This window comes from Peromyscus eremicus, chromosome 7 (genome assembly GCF_949786415.1).
Source record: "Peromyscus eremicus chromosome 7, PerEre_H2_v1, whole genome shotgun sequence".
Lineage (NCBI taxonomy): Eukaryota > Metazoa > Chordata > Mammalia > Rodentia > Cricetidae > Peromyscus > Peromyscus eremicus.
Window position 1 is genome coordinate 95,952,947 of NC_081422.1, and position 22,571 is coordinate 95,975,517.

Below are 22,571 nucleotides of genomic sequence, written 5' to 3' on the forward strand. Positions count from 1 at the left end.
GCTGTACTAATATATGAGTATGGAGATGTGACTTGAGAAGAGCTTTTGATACTCTGTCCATTTAGCAAGAGAACAGTAGTAGGTTCAACCCTGGGGCATATGAGCTCCCCAACCATGTGTTCTTGGCCAGATTTCCTGTAATGAGCATGTATTTCCTTTTGTGGAACAGCCCTTATATCTAAACAGAAAACCACTGGTTACCTCCATAACATTTGCACCAGTGTTATGCACTGTACCCACGGCCATATCTAGTCAGATTGGATACTATTGTAGCTCACAGAGTTCACTGCTGGGTGAGGCTGTTGATTACCATCCTCCTATCCCAGCCACCCTGCATAGTTCCTTCTAGTACCGTGGTGCTCAACCTTCCTAATGCTGCAACCATAAAATTATTTTTGTTGCTACTTCATAACTGTAATTTTGCTACTGTTATGAATCATAATGTAAATACCTGTGTTTTCTGATGGTCTTAGATGACCCCTATGAAAGTATCCTTCGACACCCAAAGGGGTCATGAGAACCACTGTTCTAGTACTATGGAAGCTAGTCAGCAAGGAGGAAGATTCTTGGCCAGCACCAGCTTTGATTTTTCATGTCCTGTAACCAAAGTGTGCAGTGTTTTCAACAATGGTGTCGTATTATCAAGTTCCAGCAGACAAACGAGCAGTGGTGATAGCCTGTACTGTTTGGGGTGGTCTCTGGGACATCCCTGATCAACAGTTCAGGGAGAGGTATCCTGCACCTGACACTGAACTTCTTGCTTGGCAACCCATGGCTTCTGGGAGGAACATCATCCCTTGTGTAAGGTAACTCCAATTAAGCTCTTCTTTATGAATATGGTATGGACCATTTTTATTCCTCTTGGGGAAGCATTCTAGAAAAATACATAATCAGAATCATTTAAGTATAGCATGGACCATGGAAAACATCTGTGTAATATTTACTCCTAAAGTAAAAATTCTAACATACAGACATGTACGTGTATTCATAAGTACAAATGCATATGCTGGCATTCCATATTTCCTTATAGTGTCTTACCTATATCACCAAATGTACTTCACATCCCGATGCTTATCCAGTACGCCCAGTATTTATAGAGGTTCACATCTCTTACCTCTACTATGCTTCTGTCGTTTGCACTTTAAGTATTTTGATATGATGTTTTTCCATATATGATGTCTGATGGCCACTGTGTTTTCACAGTAAGTTCTCAGTTTAATCAACATTAGATTCACACATTTTTCATATCATTCAATTAAAATTTTTATCATTAAGGTTAATGTCATGCTGCTTACTATTTTAAGGCTTTTTTGGCCTGGTTTCAATTTTTTTAACTATCACTATTACAATCCATATTTAATATTTATGTTTGCTTATGTATCTTTGCCACTTTTTCTGATTTTCAACTTTTTATATGTCTTATTTCAGAAAGACACTAAAATGTTGTTTTTGTTTATTTAGAAACAAAGCATCTCTGTATAATGTCAGGAAGCTTGGTCTATTTGTGCACATGTGGAGGCTGGGATTGATGTGGGGCCATCTTCTTCAATCATTGATCCACCTTGTTTTTTTGAGACACAGTCTCTCACTGAACCTGGAAGTCACTGTTTCTCATAGGCAGGTTGGCAGGAGCCCTCAAGGCCCACCCGAGTCCTCATCCGCTTGTTTTTGTTTGTTCTCATGCTGTACTATGAGAGCACAGATGTCTTCATCAGTCTTTTGTCCCGACGTTGGGGTGGTAGTTACTCAACTCTTCATTTAGTAGTCCCTGGGACATTTTTCAAAACATTCCTCAATCTATATTAAGGATTAAATGTTACCTTTTGAAGTTTACTTTAAAATAACAGATTTAGTGATCTCTTCTTCAACCTCCCTTATCAACCTAGCATTGCCTGACCTGTAGTAAATGCAATCTGAGGTTTTAATTAATGAAATGTAATTATTATTTGATATGCCAGATGTATTTTTTCAATAATGATTTTTGACACTGGTGTTCAATTTTGTATACATTCATAACAATTATTTAGACTTTTCTCTTTTGTAACCCAGTAATTAGATTTTGTAATTCTTGTCTAGATTTTATAATTCTTAAACTTTTAATTTACTTCATCCACCAGTTTCTGAAAGTACAGATTCCAGTAAGTCTTATAGGATGAGTCCTTGCAGGACTACGATAGCATTATATTTTACATTTTGAACACAAATTGGGTTTTTTTTTTGTTGTTTTTAACTAATTTTTACTGAATTTATTCTTTGACAATTTCATACATGTATATAGTCAGTGCATTCTAATTCCTGTACCCTCTCATCTCCCCCCACCCCTCTTCCTCCCCTCTCTCTATAAGCACCTTTCCCATATTCATAGAGACAGGTTCTCATGTAGCCCAGGGTGGTCTTAAACTTGCTATACAGCCAAAGCTGGCGTTGACCTCTTGACCCTCCTGCCTTCTCCCCCAGTGCTGTGGTTAAAGACCTGTGCCACCACCCTGGCTGATAAGTTCCTTATGAGTTGGACTCTTCTTTCCATCAATATTAATATTCCATCATATTAATAATTGACTTTTGGATTTTCAGGTCTCCAAACCCTTTCATCTGCAGAGGACATTCCTGATCAGAACAATTTTCTCCTTTTGTTGGTGACTTACATTTTTTTTTTTTTTTTTTTTTTTTTTTTTGTCACTGGAGGTGATTTGACATGGAGGTTAGATGGACAGAGCTTGGTTTATAAGATCAACTGTGCTCCAACCCTGGGTCAGTCATTCAACACTTGCATGGCTGTGGGCCATTAACTCCCATGCTTCTGTTTGCTGGCCTACAAAATGGGAATGATCAGAACCTTCTTTTAACAGGTCAATATATGTTTGCATACAGTGTATGTTACATGTGTGTTTGTACATGCAGATGTTTGTGTGGATGGATTACAGGGAGATGAAGAGAGCGCAGTGAGACACTGGCTGAGAGTTTTGTGTATGGTTTACCTAATGCCTTTATTCTCACTGCTTTTTCTTTTTAATTTTATAAACTTTATTATAAAAGTTGCAACTAAGTAGAAACATCACACACCAAAATTAACCAGATCCAAAGTCTATACAATGCAATGACTTCTATACGGTTAGAACTCTATACAGTTAGAATTGGCATTTGAAATGGAAACTGTCACACTTTACATTAAATTTTATACTTTCAGTATTTAATATAGCATATGCACTTATCCACCACTGACCCCCAAAACTCCATAACAGAATTAGAACTAGAAAAACAAATAGCTTAATATCCTCCTTAATGACTCATGTCCTCTACCTGCATCCAGTCCTTCCTTATCTCGTTATATTTAGCCATTCTTGTTCTTTTCTTTGAGTTATACTGTACCCACATGTACAATGGTTTACATATATACACATATTATTGCTTAGATTCTGCATGTGAGAGAGAATATGCAGTCTATGTCTTCCTGAGATTGTGTGATCTCTCTTCACATTGTACTTTCTAAGTCCATCAGTTTTCCTGCCAATTTTTAACTTTATTTTTCTTTAGAAATGAGCAGTATTCACACACACACACACACACACACACACACACACACACACACACACACCTAATTTTCAGTATCCATTTGTCTGTTTATGGACAGCTAAGTTTATTTCAGTTCTTTGCTATAGTGAATAAAGCAGTGCTAATCAGACTGTTTATCCAATTTCTTTGTTCTTCTTTTTCTTTTCTTTTGGTCATTTATTTTTATTTTGATAATTTAAAGGAATGTCATTGTGGGGCTGGAGAGATAGCTTAGCAGTTAAGAGTGTTCATTGCTCTTGCAGGGGTCTGAGGTTCAGTTCCAAGCACTCATATGGTGGCTCACAACTATCTATCATAACCCAGTTCCAGAGGAGCCTATGCCCTCTTCTCCACCAGCCTGTACACATGTGGTGCACATACATATGTTTAGGCAAAACACCCAAACACATACAATCACAATCAATTGATCTTTAAAAACCCAAAAAGAATATCATTTCTTTCTCCTGTCACTCCCTCGGTCATCTCTTACCTCAGTTAACACAAGAGATTGCTGTGTCTTTCTGAAGTTGGGCATGCACTCATCAAGTTGACTATCTGGGAGATAGAGCTCTCCACGGGACAGCACATCCCTACTCTAGACTCTCTGTGACACCACCCCCCCCCCTCACTCCCCACCCCCACCCCACCCCCCCACCCCCGTCTACCTGCGCACCAGTTCTGGCTAATGAGCAGGCTTCACACAAGTGCCAGGCAACCACGCTTCAGGAACAGGGTCATCTCTCGCTCTCAAATTCCAACTTGCCTTTTAAAACCTAACTGTAACCCCATCCATCCAGAAACCTCTACAGTCCCCCTAATTTTGATGCCCACCCCATGTACTTCCATTTGTCACTGTACTAATCCCATTCTGTTGCTACGCTCCATTCATCTTTTCTCTCTCCAGGTGGCTAGCGCCTGAGGGCTGGAATGGTGCTTAATTCAACTTAACCCCCCTTTCGCCTGACATAGTACTTGGCATGCAGTTACGCATAGCAAACATTTGTTGGGTGATTTAAGAATCGGACGCTATGCGTGGAATTGGAATTGGATTGGCCTCACACCTTACAGTTGCGCATCTTTTCTTCCTCGGCACCTGCTCTTGGTATCTTCTCTTCTGTTGAATTAGCCACACCAGGCGAGGTAGTTGGAGTCTAAGCCCTACAGAATCAGTAAGTGGAAAAACGAGAAGGTTCGTTCAAAGCTCAGCCCTGTGCCCTAGCAGGCAATGTTAAAGGTCGGATCTGCGGTCCCTGTGCACAGGTGCCCAGGGCACCGCCTAATTCCCGCCTCCAGATCACCCGTTCGGTCCATAAGCACTACCGGATTCTGGCAGAAAAAGAAACGTCTGCACACTCATATAAGGAAGCTGGAGATGAGAGGGTCTCCTCTGTAATGAACAGTAGGCTGGACGGAGCACTGGGAAGGTTAAAGGTGATTTCCCAGATGGTCCCACTGAAAATTTCAATTCGCCCGCTTAATTCAGGTAGCCTGACTGTCAGAAGCAGACTAGAGCAATTAGGGCGCATGCGCCTCCCTTAGGAGCGCTTTAACAGCGTCACTCAACCCTATTACTCCAGAAGTTCTCCATTAGGGCATCCCCAGCCCAGAGGAGGAGGGGCTTTGTCCTGAGCCCCACTGTCTTCCAGGCAGGAACAATTTCGGCCTTTCGTTTAATAGTAACAATAATAATGAATTAGAACAGGGTAACTTTACCAGGAGATCTAAGTGGCTCCAACCCCGTGCTGAAGTTTGATTCTATTTAACAGCTGCTTTTAAGCTGCTAAACATGTCCAAATGATTAGATTGGGGGGATTAGAGGGAGGGATGGTGAACTGATGGCTTATCATATAATGAGAAGCCACATTTGAGAAGCACTTTTCCTGTGCCACAGTCCACTAAATAGCTAAGAGCTACTGCTAGAGTCAGATTAAATCATCAGGGTCACAGGACACGGTGATACTCAGGGATGTCTGGACATTAGGTTTGAATCCCACATTTACTCCATTATATCTGTGATTCGAGGCACGATATTTAACTGTGTAGGGCTACTACAACACGGGGATGATAGCTGAATGATAATTGGATTTGGCTGTGACCATGCCTGACCTTTGATAAGAACTCCATGGATGAGGCTACATATTAAGAATCTATAATCTGACAATCTGAAATACAGACTGCTGCAGAATGCCAAACTTTTGAGTGTCATATCTTGGGGCACTTTGATTTTTAAGCATTCCAATTGGACATATTCAGCCCTAAGTCTTTGAAAACATGTCTGAATCCAAAGTCTTCAAATCTGAAACCCTTTTGGCCCCAAGCTCTTTGAATAAGGGATACTCAGTGTGTAATGTTATGGCTGACTTGCCAAGATCACACAGCGGTGGGTATAGACTTGACTATGGGTTATTTTTGAGGGGTGGAGAGAGCACATGTGTGTATGTGGTGAGCATGCACGTGTGCAACCAGCGTGTGCAACCAATGTGTGCCCATGTTGGTGGTACCTGTATAGTGTTCGTACATATGTGTATGAGTGTATACTTGTGAACACATACATGTGGAGGCCTCAAGTTAATGTATGGCATTTCCTTGATCATTTTTTATTTTATTTTCTTAGGCAGGGTCTCTTGCTGAACCTGGAGCTTGCCGATCTGGCTAGTCTAGCTAGCCAGCTTGCTCCCGGGATCCTAAGTCTCCATGTCCCATGTGGATTAACAGGCTGGCTTTCACTGCAGCCTCTCTTTTTATGTGGCGGCTGGGGACCCCAACTCTGGTCCTTACGCTTGCATGGCCAGTGTTCACCTTATCCAGTGAGCCATCTTCATGGCCACCTCTGTTTTTTATTTCAAGTTCATTATCTGACATATCTAATAATACTGTTTATCTCAATTTTTAAAAATCTTTTGTTTAAAAAATTTCTTCTACCTATCAAACATATATTGATGAGCTCTATACAGAGCAGATATCAATCCGTCCTCCAAACATTGGCATCTAAGCAACAGTGAAAGAGGCAGCAAACTGCACTGTCATCACACAGGATCTGTGATTGAGGCCTGCCTGGGATGCAGTAGATTCACCGAGTGTATCAAGGCCAAGATGATGAATAGTAGCTATTGGTTAAGGCCCAGGCATCAAAGCCAGAAGGTGGTAGATGGTGGTGGGAGAGGCTTTTCTGGATGTGGTGGTGATGTAGTGTATGTGATTGCAACACAGTGAGGTGTGTCTGGGGCAGAGAGCACAGGAGGGTATGGAAGGTGAGAGACTGGTGGAGGAAATGGAGGCCGGGTTATGAAGGGTCCCCTACGACCTGCTGTAAGGTTTTGCTCCACAGGGACTGGGAAACCAGTGGATGGAATTTAATAGTAATGCCACTGTTAAATTAATGTTTTAGCAGGCTTTCAAGGGGAGCAGAACAAGCTAGGAAAGAGAGCAAGGGTCCAGGTTCCAAGAACAATGCTCTGGGCCTCAAAACTAAGCCTGTCAGCTCCTATTCAGAGATGGGCTTCATCAAGAGGCTAGAAAATAAGAAAAAGAGGCTGGGAGAGTACTAGTCTGTGGGCCATGGGCTGTGAGTTCAGGAGATCATGAATAGGAAAGTTCTCAGCCATCATAAAATTCAGGGTGAGCCACATCATGACCTGCAACAGTAGAATATGGAACCATGGAAGGAAAGGAGGGGATTCAAGGCTAAAAGTGTCATTGATGGGGGCATTGAAATCACCAGGGATAATGGTGAACATGAGCTAAAGGTTCAAAATGGAATTTGGGTGCCAGTGTTTTTGCTATTTTGATGACTATGGGGTCAGTAGATAATACAGTGGAGGGAAGGAGTTTTCCATAATCATCTTTGGGTCCAATTAAAATTGAGATGTAAAACAAATCCTTTCCCTCAAGGAAACTCGCAGCTAGCTACAGTCTTGTAAGAAGCTGGAAGTGAAATCAGAGACCCAGACTTTAGTTGAAGCAGAAACTGGGTACAGCAATGGAAAGATCAAGACAGAGTGCAATTTTAACAACAGGTACCAGAAGGACTAAAAAGAAGCCAGTAGTTAGGGCAGAGAAAGACATGCCCCTGTTTACTTTTTTGTCACGGTCCTTGACCTACTTTAACGCTGCTACAGTTGACCAACCTCACCACCCTCATACACCTCTACTGTCGTCTCCCCAATGCTACTCTCTCCTGGTGTATTTTCAGTCTCTTAGGCCAAGTTTCATTTATTTTCATTCACTAGGTATTTGTTAAAAATTGCTTTGTGCTTCCTGGCCCCCTCTCCACTCCTCTCGTTAAACATGAGAGCTCTTCAACTCTGCATGTTCGCTACATGGGCTCTCGATTGGGTACTGTAAATGTCCTCGTGGCTTCCATTTCCTCCTGTCTTGTGAGAGTTCTCTACCAACCCAGATCTTTCATTGAGCTGGAGATTGCAACTCACAAATTCTCACCCTAGTGTATCCAAGCTCATTCCAGTGTCCGAGTGCCTACATTGCATCAAGGCTGCTTCCCCCAAGGTGTTCTCTCTATTCGTAAATAGTACCCTGATGCCTCCTTCCAAAGCATGAGAACAATACAAATCCAAGCTCATGTTCACTAGTGTATCCATAGTGCTTAGAACAGTAGTGCTAGTACGTGGTAGGTACTCATGTTCACTTGTTGAATAAATGAAGGAAAGCACAAATGCTTGGTGTGTCCTCTCCACCATTGTGTACATCCAATCAGACCCAAGTTCTCATGGTTTGGGCCAGAAAAGCATGTCTCCTTAAGACAGATATGCTTTCCTAGTCATTATTCTCCTACTTCAGAGCCCACCACCCTGGAAGGTGCCAGGTTTCCCAGCCATGAAGCAGGCCTGTTATTCTAGGTTCATAGGTCTATCAGTACACACTGTGTGGTGCAGACTCCTGCACAATGCCACCAGGGGATGTTAGAAACAACAGCTCTTTAGACCTCTGGGACTAAAGAACACATAGGCTTTCTGACAAATATAAAATATTGCTCTCCTTAATAACATTATACAACTTTGAACAATAGGCTATTGGGCTTTATTGGCATTTCCCACAGAGGAGTCTACCCAGTCTAAAGTGAACATTGGAGAAGAAGTTTCCAGGATCCGATCCGAAGAGCCTAGAAAGATGAAACATGTGGAATGTGTCTTGAATCATACTACACATGTGAGCATTAAAGGAACCAGTGGTTCCTTGAGTAAAAATTTTAAAAGCTTTGCTTCATTTAATGCTGCATTTTGCCCCATTTCTTTTAAAACACAGATTCTTTTTTTAGATAATTTCAATGAACAGCCAACAGAATTAACATTCTGTGAAATATTATTTAGGAACTGGAGCATTACACTCCTTGAAAGTGGGTCTTGCCTTTACCCCAAATGTGTAAGATACTTTTAGAAACCACACGTTGGCAAAATTAAAGTAGTAAACATGAACCCAGTGCGAAGATGAGGTTGGCAGTCTGAGCAAAGCTGTTGGTGTTGGATGACAGCTGAACACCTTAGTTTCTACTAGTGACTCATGACCAAGAAGTCCAATATGCTTCAGAGTTCAAGAAAGCATGATGGAAGGGCTGGCAGGATGTCTTGGCAGGTAGAGGCACTTACAATATAAGCCTGATAGCTTAGGTTTGATACCCAGAACCCATGGCAGAAGGAGAAACTAAATTCCCAGGAGCTATCCTCTGACCTTGGGAAGTATGTGTACTGTAGCACACATGCTCCTAAACACACACACACACACACACACACACACACACACACACTAAAAGCACATACATAATAATAAATTAAAATAAAAAAGAAAACATGATGGGAATAATTTAATTTTTTAAATAATTTTATATATCTTTATATAATAATTTTTAATAATTTTTATTTTAATCAAAATTTTATTATTTTATTTTATATTATATTTTATATTTTAATAAAAATTAAAATAATTTAATTAAAATTTAAAAAATAAATCATACCTACTAATCTTCTGGAAAGGAAGGAACAGAACATCTTCCTGTTACGTCAATCAGTGGTGGACTTTGTAATCTGGTTGAAAAATTCATTAGACATTCGGGAGCTCAGTAAGAGAGGAAATATGCTAAAATGCAGACTGGATTGTGTGCTTATCATGCCCCGAACACACACTGTGCCCCTGTCCTTTCGTTTCACTTTTCCAGAGGACTCAGCTGTGCTGGAGTCTGTCACCATGAATCCCTGGCTGGCCTCACTGCCCCTGCCAGACAGCTGTGCTGACTCAGACATCTTGTCATAGCTCTCCACCCCCAGCATGCTGCTCTTTGCCCAGTACTGGGAGTCAGAGCAGCAAATGGAACTTTCTGTTAGATTTGATAGTTTCAGGGTCTCCACTGAGATCTTTCCACAGTCCACAATTCAACATAGTCAGCAATTTGACTGTATGTTCAGTTTACACCAGAATTGGGATTTTGCACCCCTCTACCCCAGGATACAGAGAATATATTTGGGGAAGATACATTCTAAGGGGTTGTAAACCTGGTGTCATCAGTTCCTTGGTTCCAAGCGACATATGGTTGAGAGTCTAAGGTCAAATGATCAGTTATACATTAGAAGCTTAGGAAGCCACATCCTTTTTTTTTTTTTTAAATTAAGTGTATAATTAGGTTTACACTTTTTTTTTTTGTTTGTTTGTTTTTCGAGACAAGGTTTTTCTGTGTAGTTTTGGTGCCTGTCCTGGATCTTGCTCTGTAGACCAAGCTGGCCTCGAACTCACAGAGATCTGCCTGGCTCTGCCTCCTGAGCATTGGGATTAAAGGTGTGTGCCACCACTGCTGGGCTAAGTTCACGCTTTTAACTTGAAATTCAAAACATACAAATACGTAGTATGATGAACTCTACAAGAAAAAGACACCAATAACCTCAAATACAGTGTAACAACCTGTAACCTGACTTTCTTTTGATTGCCAGCTCCCAAGTAATGACACAGAGACTTTTTATTAATTATGAAAGCATGACCTTAGCATAGGCTTGTTCCTAACTAGCTCTTAAGACTTAAATTAACCTGTTTACATTAAGGTATGCTCTGCCACATGACTCGTTACCTCTCCTCGGTGCAGTACGTTCCACTTCCTCCGTGTCTGGCTGGTGAATCCTGCCTCTCTGATTCCTTCTCAGAGTTCTTTCTCTACCCAGAAGTCCCATCTATCCTCTCCTGCCTAGCTATTGGCCATTCACCTCTTCATTAAACCAATCAGAAGGTACCTTGGCAGAGACACAACTTCACAGTGTACAACCACACCTGTGAAACCCATTTGAAACAGGCAGTGAAATGGGCCAAGGTGTCTACTTGCTCATCTCTGTCAGCAAGGGTATGGAGCAATTCCTAAGTGGAAAGTAAAGACATTGCTCTCACAGAAGTCAAAAGTAGAACAGTCTCACCAGCAGCCAGGAGGTCAGGAGGTCAGAGGACAGAAAGACATCTGCTGATGGAGTCCTGCAATACAGTTAGAAATGAGAGATGAGTTCTGGGACTCTACATCAAAGTGAAGTGCCCACAGTTACAGCAATTTATGTAAAGTATCAAACAGGAGAGAGGATTCAGAATGCTCCCATTTCTGATAACCCTTGGTTTGTGGCCTCAGCATTCTAAGACCTTCCTTGGTCTTCACCTTCTCTATGTATCTGTTTATGTTCCTCTTTGTCCAATTTCCCTCTGCCTCACACTGAAAAAGACACCTGTCACCAGATTTAGGACTCACAGAGATGTTCAGGATGGACTTGAGATCCTCAATTATATCAAAAGGCCTTTTTACTAAATAAGGTATTATCCAGTTTCTAGAAACTGGGTAAGCACATGTCTGTGGTGATATTTTGTGTATGCTCTAACAAATAAAGCTTGCCTGAAGATCAGAGGGCAAAACCAGCCACTAGTCATAGAGGCAGACAGATCTCTGTGAGTTCACCACCCTGGGCTACACAAGACTGATCTATTTTAAAAGAGAAACACAACCAGGCAATGGTGGCACACACACCTTTAATCCCAGCACTAGGGAGGTTGAGACAAGAAGTGATATGACTGGGTGGAGAAAGGAATATAAGGTGGGCAGGGAAAGGAACTCGGTCCCTTTCAGGCTGAGAATTTGGTAGAAGTAAAAGTCTTTCTAGTGTCTGGATGCTCTGCTTCTCTGATCTTTCAGCATTTACCCTGATATCTGGCTCTGTGTTTTATTAAGACAGATTAGGATCCATGCTACACATATCTTTTGGAAACTTACATTCAACCCACTATTCTCAGGCATTTACTACTTTGGTGGTCTTCATTCCTTCACATGGACCCAGATTCATGCCTGGTGCTATTGGTTCCACATGAAGGAGTCCCTCCAGCCAGGGATGAGTTCCTTCTACCTTATCATGTCATAAACAGTCCTTTTGGCTTCATTTTTGGAAGACACTTGTCTCCAGGTGTTACTGCCACACACTGTTCCAAGGCAGAAATCTCTGTCATTCTCAGTTAGGCATTTACTCGCATGCCATGCTCTCTGCTTTCCTTTGACAGTCTCTACAACTGTTCTCTTTAGCAGGGGTTTTAAGCAATTTCATCACTTTGCATTGGTATTTCCTTCATCTTGTTTACTTATACTTTGCTAAACACTTGGGACTACGACTCTAGATAATTCTGGAAAAGAAAAAAGATGGAAAAACTTTCCAGGCATCCAGACTTACTGACAATATAGCATGGACCCATCTTAAGAACAGACAAGACCAAAGGAACAGAACATTGAAGAATTTTTGTAAATGTTACATGTGCTCTTTAGAAGGTGTCTTCTCTAGTACCATAATGATGTTAGTGTTCTCTCTCATATATATATATATATATATATATATATATATATATATATATATATATATATGTGTGTGTGTGTGTGTGTGTGTGTGTGTGTGTATTTACATATGCTTACACATATGTATAATGCAAATGGTCGATTTTACTGATTGGATACTTTACACATTTTATATCCTTTTGTCCATTTGATGAGTGGTTTATTAAAACCTCTTATTATTCCTTCTCAAATCTCTTGTTTCTATTTTATGTAGGCAACTTCTGTGGTGTTTGATAAACATATAACTGATATCTCTCCATTGTGGTATGTGTTTAAGTTTGTAGCATGCTCTTGTTTGGCATAATACTTTCAGGACTGAACATTCCTCAGATGCCCTTATAGTCACAATTCCCATTTTGTTATTGCTTCCGTGAATCTGGCAAATATTTGCCCATCTCATTCTTCTTTTAGTCATTTTGAATCACCATTTAAGTGTGTCTCTTTTGATTTTGCCTGATAAGTCAATTTGAAAAATAATCATTTTCTTTTTAACAGGTAGGTGAAGCCCATTAACATTTTAATATGACATTATGTTTTGTCTAATTTAGTCATATTATTTTATATTAGAATTACCAAGTATGACATATTTTTCTTACACTTGTTATTTTTCTTGTGTTTTTTTTTTGTCTTTTAAAACATTTTAGTAATTGTAAGGGCTCATAGTTATATTTCTATTGATATTTTATAACCCATCTCTGTGTAAGTATGTGTATGTGTGTGTGTGTGTATGTGTGTTTGTGTGTGTGCACAAGTGCATGTGCATGTGTGTGTATGTGTGTGTGATAGAAATAGATAGATGATAGATAGATAGATGATAGATAGATGACAGGTAGATAGATGATAGATAGATAGATGATAGATAGATGACAGGTAGATAGATAATAGATGAATAGAGATATAGACGACTAGATATATGATAGATATAGATACATGATAGATAGATGGTTAAAAAGATAGAGGTGAGAGTGTATATATGTGTTTGTTTATTTTTCTTTTTGTCAGTATGTGACCCAGGCTAGCTGATTCACAATCTTCTAAAGTTCCCCTGTCTCTGCCTCTCATCTCTCCATAAAGGCATTCTAGGTTTATAGACCCTGTGTACTGTATTGGCTTCTATGGGAATTCTGGGGGTCTACACTCAGGTTGTCAGGCTTGTATGACAAGTGTTTTATTCAGTGAGTCATCATCCCAGCCCTCTGTACTTTTTAATGTGACTTCTACCATCTAATATATCAGTTACAAATGAGTTTTTAAAATCATTTTAATTACATGTATATGTGTGAGTCTGTGTGCAGGTAGGAACACGTGAGTGTAGATGCCTCCAGAGGCACTGGATTTCCCTGACACTGAAATTCCATTTGGTTCTCAGGTGCTGGGAATCAAACCCAGGTGCTCTGGAAGAACAGTGCATACTCCTACCTATAAGCCATCTCTGCAGCCCTATAAATGGTATTTTTAACTTCTATCTATTAACTATGTAACAGTGTGTGAAAAAACTATCCCAGAAATAAGCTTGTTCAATTTCTAACCATTTGAAGAATTATATTCTTACCTTACTTCTTGACCTAAATATAAAAAGCAAAATAAATACTGCCACTCTTAGAAAGAAATATTTAAACTAACTTTATGAACTTGAGTAGGGAAGAAATACTGTAAATAATCATAGAAAGTACAAGCAAATAATTATGTTATGAAATACTACCATAATATTCAGTATTACCACTCTGAAATTAAAATTTAAAATATCTTAATAACTAAAAGCATGTGTGAGACAGATATGTTTTTCAAATCCATCAATCCAAGCAGTAGTTCTGATCCTTTCTTCAAAGCATAGAGAAAGCCAAGGTGCGGAATGGAAGACGATAAAGGAAATTAATTTAACTGGGAAGAACCAGTACAAGAAGTCCATAAAGAACACCACATTAGTATGAAAGAGGATATTTGGTAACCTTCTCTTTGGGCAAATTATAGAAAGGCAGGAAGATACTCAGTTTCACTGGCTATCAGCAAGGTACATATTAAAACTTTAAGTGAAGACCATTCACAGTTTGTAGATTGGCAAGCCTGATATCAGACTAAACCAGTATTATGGAGCTGTAAGAGAGACGGTGCCAATTAAGAGCTCTCGATGACAACAATTTGGCAGTAGCAAACAAATAGATATAGCCATATGCTATATGTATATGTATATATATGCACATATATTTCTTTCCTGTAATGATCTTATATCCATGCACATATAGGCAGAGTGAACTACTGGACTTAGAAGCTTATAAAAAAATAACATGACTTTGGAGGAGAATATGACTGGAGAGTTATGACATGAGTTGGAGGGGGAAATGGGAGTAAATATGATCATATTTCATCATGTACCTCAAGAATAAAGAAAAAATTAAAACAAAATGGGAAGCATATATGAAAGAATTTTCTTAGCATCATTCTTCAATAGAGAAAAATGGAAACAAATTCAAAGTTAATCAACAGGAAAATGGAGAAATAATTTATAAAGTTATTATACACTAGATATCTGAAATAGCTGAATGATATAAATCTTTATGTATCTACATGACTAAATCTCAAAAACATCATTTTGAGTGACAACAGCAACTAGCAACGTAATATATATAGTGTGTGAAATCATCCACATGTACATGAAAGACGACAAACATTAGCTTACTGACATTTACACTACACAAACACGTAGCATCAAGCAGAGATCAAATGACAAACCCCAAATCCATGCTGATGGCTAACTCTGGAATGGTGAAAAGAAACAGAATTGTGGAGGAGTCCATTGTGTCTATAAGTGTATTTAATCTAAATGTAATTTGAGGCAAATACTTCAGACTACTAGAGTTCAATACGGTAGCTTTAGGGACAGATGGGTGTTTATTATATTGTTATCTACCTTTTAAAAATTATTTGTTTCTTATTTTTATGTATATGGGTATTTTGCCTGTATGTGAGTCTATGAACTACATGCAAGCAGTGCCCACCAAAGTCGAAAAGAGGGTTTTAGAGCCATTGGAACTGGAGGTATAGATGACTAATAGGAATCAAATCCTGCTTCTAAGGAAGAGCATTCAGTGCTCTTAACCTCTGAGTCATCACTCCAGGCCCCCACTGCCTACCTTTTATGTGTAAAATATTTTATAATGTATATGAAGATAGGCACCTTGTGGTAGAGCATCTGGCCCTAAAAGCAACAGGAAAAAAAAATAGAAGAAAAGGCCTGTGGACTGAGAGGTCACTTTTCTTGTTTTTGAGTGGGAAAGGTATCAGCTCATGGGGCATTCTTGGTATAAACCAAGTTGCTTCTGATTCAGGCAGCCTGGGTTCATAGACTAGTTGGAAATTTATCGACCTCTCTCTGGTCAGCTTCCACCATGGGCTAGTGATGATTAGTTAACACTGAAAGTGATTACTATGCTGTCACAACAATGCTAATTTCTTCATAGATTAATAGCTAAGATCAACATCATGGGTCTTTGTTGGAGAATGAAGATAGTAGCCTGTCTGTAATGCTGGTTGACAGGCATGTGATTTCTCTGAGCAGCCCTGGCTCCCACGCTGTGGTTAGCTTTAATTGTCAACTTGACATCACCTAGAATCACCTGGGAAGAGACTTGGTAAGTAACTGTCTACACTGGGTTGGCCTAGGGGAAATTCTGTGGGAGATTGTCTTCATTAATTGACATGAGAAGACCCAGCCTCCTGTGGAGGCACGATACCCTAGGCAAGAGGTCCCAAAACTGTGTAAGAATGGAGAAATCACACTGAGCATAAGCAAGTAAGTGATCAAAACTGTTTCAAGTTCCTGCTGGCTTGACTATCCGCAATAATGGACTATTACCTGGAATTGTGAACTAAAACCCTTTCTTCCTGTCCAAATTTGCTTTCTGTTACTGTGATAAAATACCATAACCAAAACAACTTGGAGGAGAAAAGAGTTTATTTGGTTTACAGGTTGTAGTCCATCATCAAGGGAAATCAAGGTAGGAACTCAAGGCAGGAACTTAAAGTAGGAGCCCTGGAAGAATGCTGCTTATTGGATTGCTTCCCTTGGCTTGCTTAGCTACCCGCAGGGATGACACCACCCACAGTGGACTGGCCTTCTTATGTCAATCAGCAATAAGGAAGATGCCTCCCAGACAGTGGCCACAAGCTATCTGACCTAGGCAATTCCTTATTTGAGATTTCCTCTTTACTAATGACTCTAGATTTATGTCAAGTCAACAGGTGAAGTTAACCATGACACTCCTAGGCTGTTTATGTTAGGTCAGGTATTTAATAGAAGCAACTGTATTGAAGCTAGGACACATGGTCAGCACAGAGGTCATCCCGTTGGCCTTTTCCCCTGTGAACTGCACTTTAAAGGATTTTACAGTTTTTGGCTTCTGATTAGGTTTGGCTGATGGGAAATCTGTCCTGACAACAATGGGTTCAAGGAATGAATTTCCTCTTCCTGTGATGCTCCTTGAGTTGACTGTGTCCCCTGGTTATAAGTCCCTGTTCCTTTTAAGGTGATTTGGCCTACATGACCCTCTTTCCCTTAGCCATTTGATAATCTGATCATCTCTGTGTGTATCTCTCTCTGTCTCTGCTTCTCTCTCTTTCTCTCTATCTCTCTGTGCATCTGTGTGTGTGTGTGTGTGTGTGTGTGTGTGTGTGGTCTGTCTGTCTGTCCATCTGTCTCAGTCTTTCTCTGACTCACTGAGGCTTACCCTAGCATGTACACTGTCTCCTGTGGTTCTCCTGTCTCCCACCCAGCCGCTTACAGTCAGTCCCTGCAGCACTCCTTTCAATACACATGGTCTTCTATCCACATCCTGCCTGGACATTCAAGCCTGTGTGTCCATCTTGATACACCAAAGGGCTCCAATGTTGAAGGGATGGCAGAAATTTAATCCCAAATAACTGTAAAAACAGGTTGGCAGTAGCACAGGGGTGTGTGTGTGTGTGTGTGTGTGTGTGTGTGTGTGTGTGTGTGTGAATGTACATGTTGTAAATCTTTTCTTGAACCAGAAAAAGATGTACAGAAGGCAGATGCCTTCCAAACTCAGGCGTCTGAGTCCAAACAACAGGTCTCCCAGCCCTCTTCCTGCTGACTGCTCATCAGGAGACCTCAACTTTCTGTGAGTCTGCTCTGACACTGATGTCCTTCCTCAGTTCATCTATTCTCTGTCCAATATCAGCCATGCTTCCATTGCCACTGGTTTTAAAAGGAAATGCCCCTTGATGTTTTTCTAGTTTACCATTTCAGCCCACTATGCTGTGTATAGTTTATTAACATGCCATAGGGGCTTGGTGCAGTTGGTAAAGTACCTGCTGCTTGAGCACGGAAACTTGAAATCAGATCCTCAGCACCCATATAAAAAGCTGGTGTGCAGGCATGCACTTCTATCCTGGTCCTGAGAAGGCAGAAACAGGAAGCACTCTGGGGCTGGCCAATTCAATCATTGATCTCCAGGTGTAGTGAGAGACCTTCCCTCCAAAATTAAGGTGGAAAGCAATAGAGAAAGATATATATATATATATATATATATATATATATATATATATATATGAAGTCAGCTTTTGGTCTCCACATGCTGTGTACACATATGCACATATACATGGACAGATACACACACACACACACACACACACACACACACACACACACATTACCCTGGGACTATGTAGGTTTTCAGGGATCCTTGCGAAAGGTCTCATGAAAATGGAGCAGTTTATCTCCCTTCGTCTGGTGTATTGCAGATTTCTATAAACAGAGTTTCCTTATAGCAGAGTCCATCTAAACACTCCAACAGCGTGGAAGCTGTCAGATGCATCATGCTGTTGTTTGGGAAGAACACTGGACTGAATGAGTTGGGTGAAGAGTGCAGAAGGGCTTGCTCCCACCTTGAATTTCACAGCAGGACAGGCAGGCCTTTCATCTTGCTGCAGCCCTGCCTCCCCATCCAGGCTTGCTTAGAAATCACCAGCAGTGCCAGCAAGGGAGCTCAGAGCAGAAAAGAGCTCAGGCAGGCACGCACTGGAGATCTGAGGCCTTTTAAGGATCCCGCATCTAAGGAAGGGGCTTCCCTCTCACAGGCAGAAGACACAACCCAGCAACACAGAGAGAGCTATCAGAGAAGGGGGCTTTCCCTGGTGATAAGAGCTTTCAGGAATGGGTTGAGGGGGAAACAGGCCTGTAAGCCCCGCAGCTGGTTCTCTGTCACCCATGTTCAGGCTGAGTATGTGTGTCATACAGTAGGCCAAGCAAGGCAAGGACTTCAGATCCAGGCTGAGTTTTTAAGTAGGACATTTTTCACTTATTCTTCTTTATTCATTCACTGTGTGTGTGTGTGTGTGTGTGTGTGTGTGTGTGTGTGTGTGTGTGTGTGTTTGAGAGAGAGAGAGAGTCCTACAGTGCCCATGTGGAGGTCACAGGACAACATTGTGGAATCAGTTCTCTCCTTGCACTTTTACATAAGAGATCAAACAGACTGTTATGTTTGCATTTTACCCACTGAACTATTCCAACAAGCCAGGTGTGGTGATATATTGTGTACCATAATAAAGCTTGCCTGAGGATCAGAGGACAAAGCCAGCCACTAGATAGAGGCCAGACAGTGGTGGCACACACCCTTAATCCTGTCACTCGGGAGGCAGAGATCCGTCTGGATCTCTGTGAGTTCAAGGTCACACTGGAAACAGAGCCAGGCAGTGGTGGCACACGCCTTTAATCCCAGTACTGAGAAGCACACAGGCCTTTAATCCCAGGAAGTGATGACAGGGCAGAGAAAGGTATATAAGGCATGAGGAAACAGGAACTAAAGCAGTTCGGCTGAGACCCTTTCGGGTGAGGACTCAGAGGCCTTCAGTCAGAGGATTCATGGAGTTGGTGAGGTAATAGGTGGTGGCTGTGGCTTGCTCTGCTTCTCTGATCTTTCAGCTTTCCAATATTTGGTACTGAGTTTTTTATTATAAGACCATTTAAGATTCGAACAACAGCCATGCCAATCTTTTCTTGTCCTAACTTATTCTCCAGCTGCCCATGGATCTCTACCTCTGATAACCTGACGTTAAGACACAAATGTGCCGTCCTCTCTCCCACTGAGCAATCCCACCTCAGTTTCTTCCAGACTAGCTCATTGCAGACCCAGTGGTCAGAGGCCTTCTGTGACCACAGCACCCTGCTGCCCAGGGGCCAAAATGTAGCAGCATGGCAAGGGAGAGGGCAGTATCTCTGGGCATTGTCCCAGGAGCCTGGGCAAACACCTGAGCAAAGACTCAGCAGCAGCTCTGTGCCACAAACGAGGCCACAAGTCCTTGAGTCCTCACCTGCCATCAGCCTCAGGATGGTCTTGCCTTCTTGTCCTGCAGAGAAGCCATCCTCATGGAAGTTATAAACCTATCTGCACAGAAGCCATCCTCACGGAAGTTATAAACCTGTCTGGCCATGCTCCCCTGACTGCCATCCTGTCTCTGGAACACAACTCTCACACCATCCACATCTACAGTGGCTCCTGTTTCTCTCAGGATGAAGCTCAGGCTCTATAACGAGGCTGATAAGACACCTGTTTACAACCTCACACAAGCCCTCTGTCTTAGGTTTCTATTGCTGTGAAGAGACACCATGACTACAGCAACTCTTATAAAGAAAACGTTTAAATGAAGGGGGCTGGCTTACGGTTTCAGAGGGTTAGTTCATTATCATTATGGGGAGCAAGGTGGCTAAGAGTATGGCTGCATGCAGGCAGACATGGTGCTGGAGAGGTAGCTGAGAGTTCTACACCTTGCAGGCAACAGGAAGCAGACTGTGACACTGAGCAAAGCTTAAGCAAAAGAGACCTCAAACCCTGCCCCCACAGTGACACACTTCCTCCAAGAAGGCCACACCCACTCCAACAAAGGCACACCTCCCAATAGTGCTGCTACCTTTGGAGGCCATTTTCTTTCAAACCACCACATCCTCCACCTCATAAACTCAGTTTTGAGGATGCAAAGGTTTTGTAACGTCTGCCCACACCATTACCTATGCCTGGACTTCTCTCCTCCTTCAAATACTTTGTTCAGGCCTCAGCCACATTCCTGCTCCCAGCTCACCTTGCTCAATCTTCAGATCAGAAAACTGAGTCCCAGATTGTAGGTCAGTTGTTTGACCTCACCAGTAGATAGTTGGCCTTATATCCATACATTCCACCTTATTTAAGAAAACTCTAATCCCTGGTTCCAATTTCTCTTCCAGATCTTCTAGTGGCCCGAGAGAGTGGCTTGGAGGCCATCTGAGCTGCCCTGAACAATGTCCTCTCACCTGCCTGTGGTGCTTAGCTGTCCACGCATATCAAGAATTTTTCTTCTCAAAAAAATTTTTTTTCTATCAATATTTGATGAGGGTAATTTCAAAGACTTGTTTAGTAGGATCTGCACATAAGGAGCCCTTCTGAGTATTTATCACGCTCGGGGTATAATTACATTCAAATCCTGAGACACTGTTGCTAGGTTACTGTTGCTCTAGGTTCCTCTGACTTCCATGCTTGAGGTGCTCCGCCTCCCCCTGGTGATATTAGGGGCAGGGACCAGGAGGGTGAGGCTTACCAGTCCTCTAAATAAAGGTGACAGCAGAGTCTCTCACGCTGGAGGGAGAGACTACTAGAGCAGAGGACATTTTGAACATCTTTCCTGGTAGGACTGGAGCTGTGAAACACATCAAGGCGTTGCTGCAAGCAAGATTAAAGAGGCGGGGAGGGGACTAGAAGAGGGCAGTCGCTGACTGTGAGACCCCAGGAGGAATCATCTTCAAGCCTTCCTTCCGCCTGCCTGCTCCCCGAGAAGGAAGCACTCATCCCGCATCCTCTGAGGGCCTGAGGAGGAGTTCTGTTCTTCCAGCGGGAGGCTGCCCTTGTCCAAGGACACAGGCAGCTTCTGACAGGGAAAGCCCCCGCCTTCCTGACTGAACAGCACTGGGCCCTAACCTGAGGGGCGGGGGAGGGCGTCCAAATGAAGACCTGAAGACAGCCGCTGTCCCTCGCGAGATTGCAACAGTACAGCCACCCTACCCTCTGGGGCGTCTGGGATTCTCAGGGGGCATGTACTAGGGTAGAGATGGCTGAAGTCCTGACTTGAGCTAGTTTTCCGTGCTGCCTCTGGACTGTATGGGCAGGGATGGGAAGCTCTTCATTCAATTCTCATTTTCACAGAAGGTCTGAAATGTTGACTATTGGTATTTTTCCAAATGAGGCAAAGGGTACAGTCATTGTTTTTCTCTGTGTGTCTCTATCTCACTCTGTTAAACAAATCAACTTGTTAAGTGCACATCTTTAAAATATACCACATAGTTATGACTCATGACAATATTTTTTTACTTATCTAGGACCTTTGAGTATAGGAAATAGCCTGTGCCCTTGTGTACCTCTAAAAGCCTGGTTTAATTTCTCCCCACAAGAGCCTGGCACCTTGCAGTGGATTGTTAATCCGTGGATGCTGTCTTTGTGGCTACACATTGATTAATGGCTGGTCAGGGCTGAACCCACACATTTGTATTTAATGCACTACTGAGTCAGCACCAGCAGCCTTGGGGAAGGAAAAAAATAAAAAAGGAGTAAAACCCAGGCAGAGAGATTCAGATAGAGTCTGGCATCATATTTGCATTTCCGGACTCTGCTGCCCAATCTATTTCCCATTGGCCTTTAGAAATGTGCTAGATTGAATTGTGTTTCCTATTGCAAGTTTTAAATAAGGTGGATGATACAGTAGGCATAACTATCCATAGTCCCCTGGGTATAGCTGCGAATAAATACACTTTCAAACCTCAGAGCAATTTCCCAGTCATTGCAAAACAGTAATTGCTATTAAAAAGAATATATCCTCTTGTATGCATGCAAAATACCCATAGCTCATCAGTAGGGAATATCGATTGTTGTCAATTTTTAATGCAAAAAATAATTAAAGACTTAGCATCTGTTCAAAATATTTACAAACAGCTTTACCATTAGTGTTTATCTTCACAACCACAAGCAAGATCTGGAGATAATTGTTTGAGACGTCAGCTGGGTTAAACACATTTTGTTTCAACATTAAAAGTTTGTAAGCTTTCATGTCAGGAGACACTGTGAGGGACAAGTTTTCCCAGTGGTGAAGAATGTGTACTAGACTGGTTAAGGCTGTTTTCCCTACAAAATGGCAC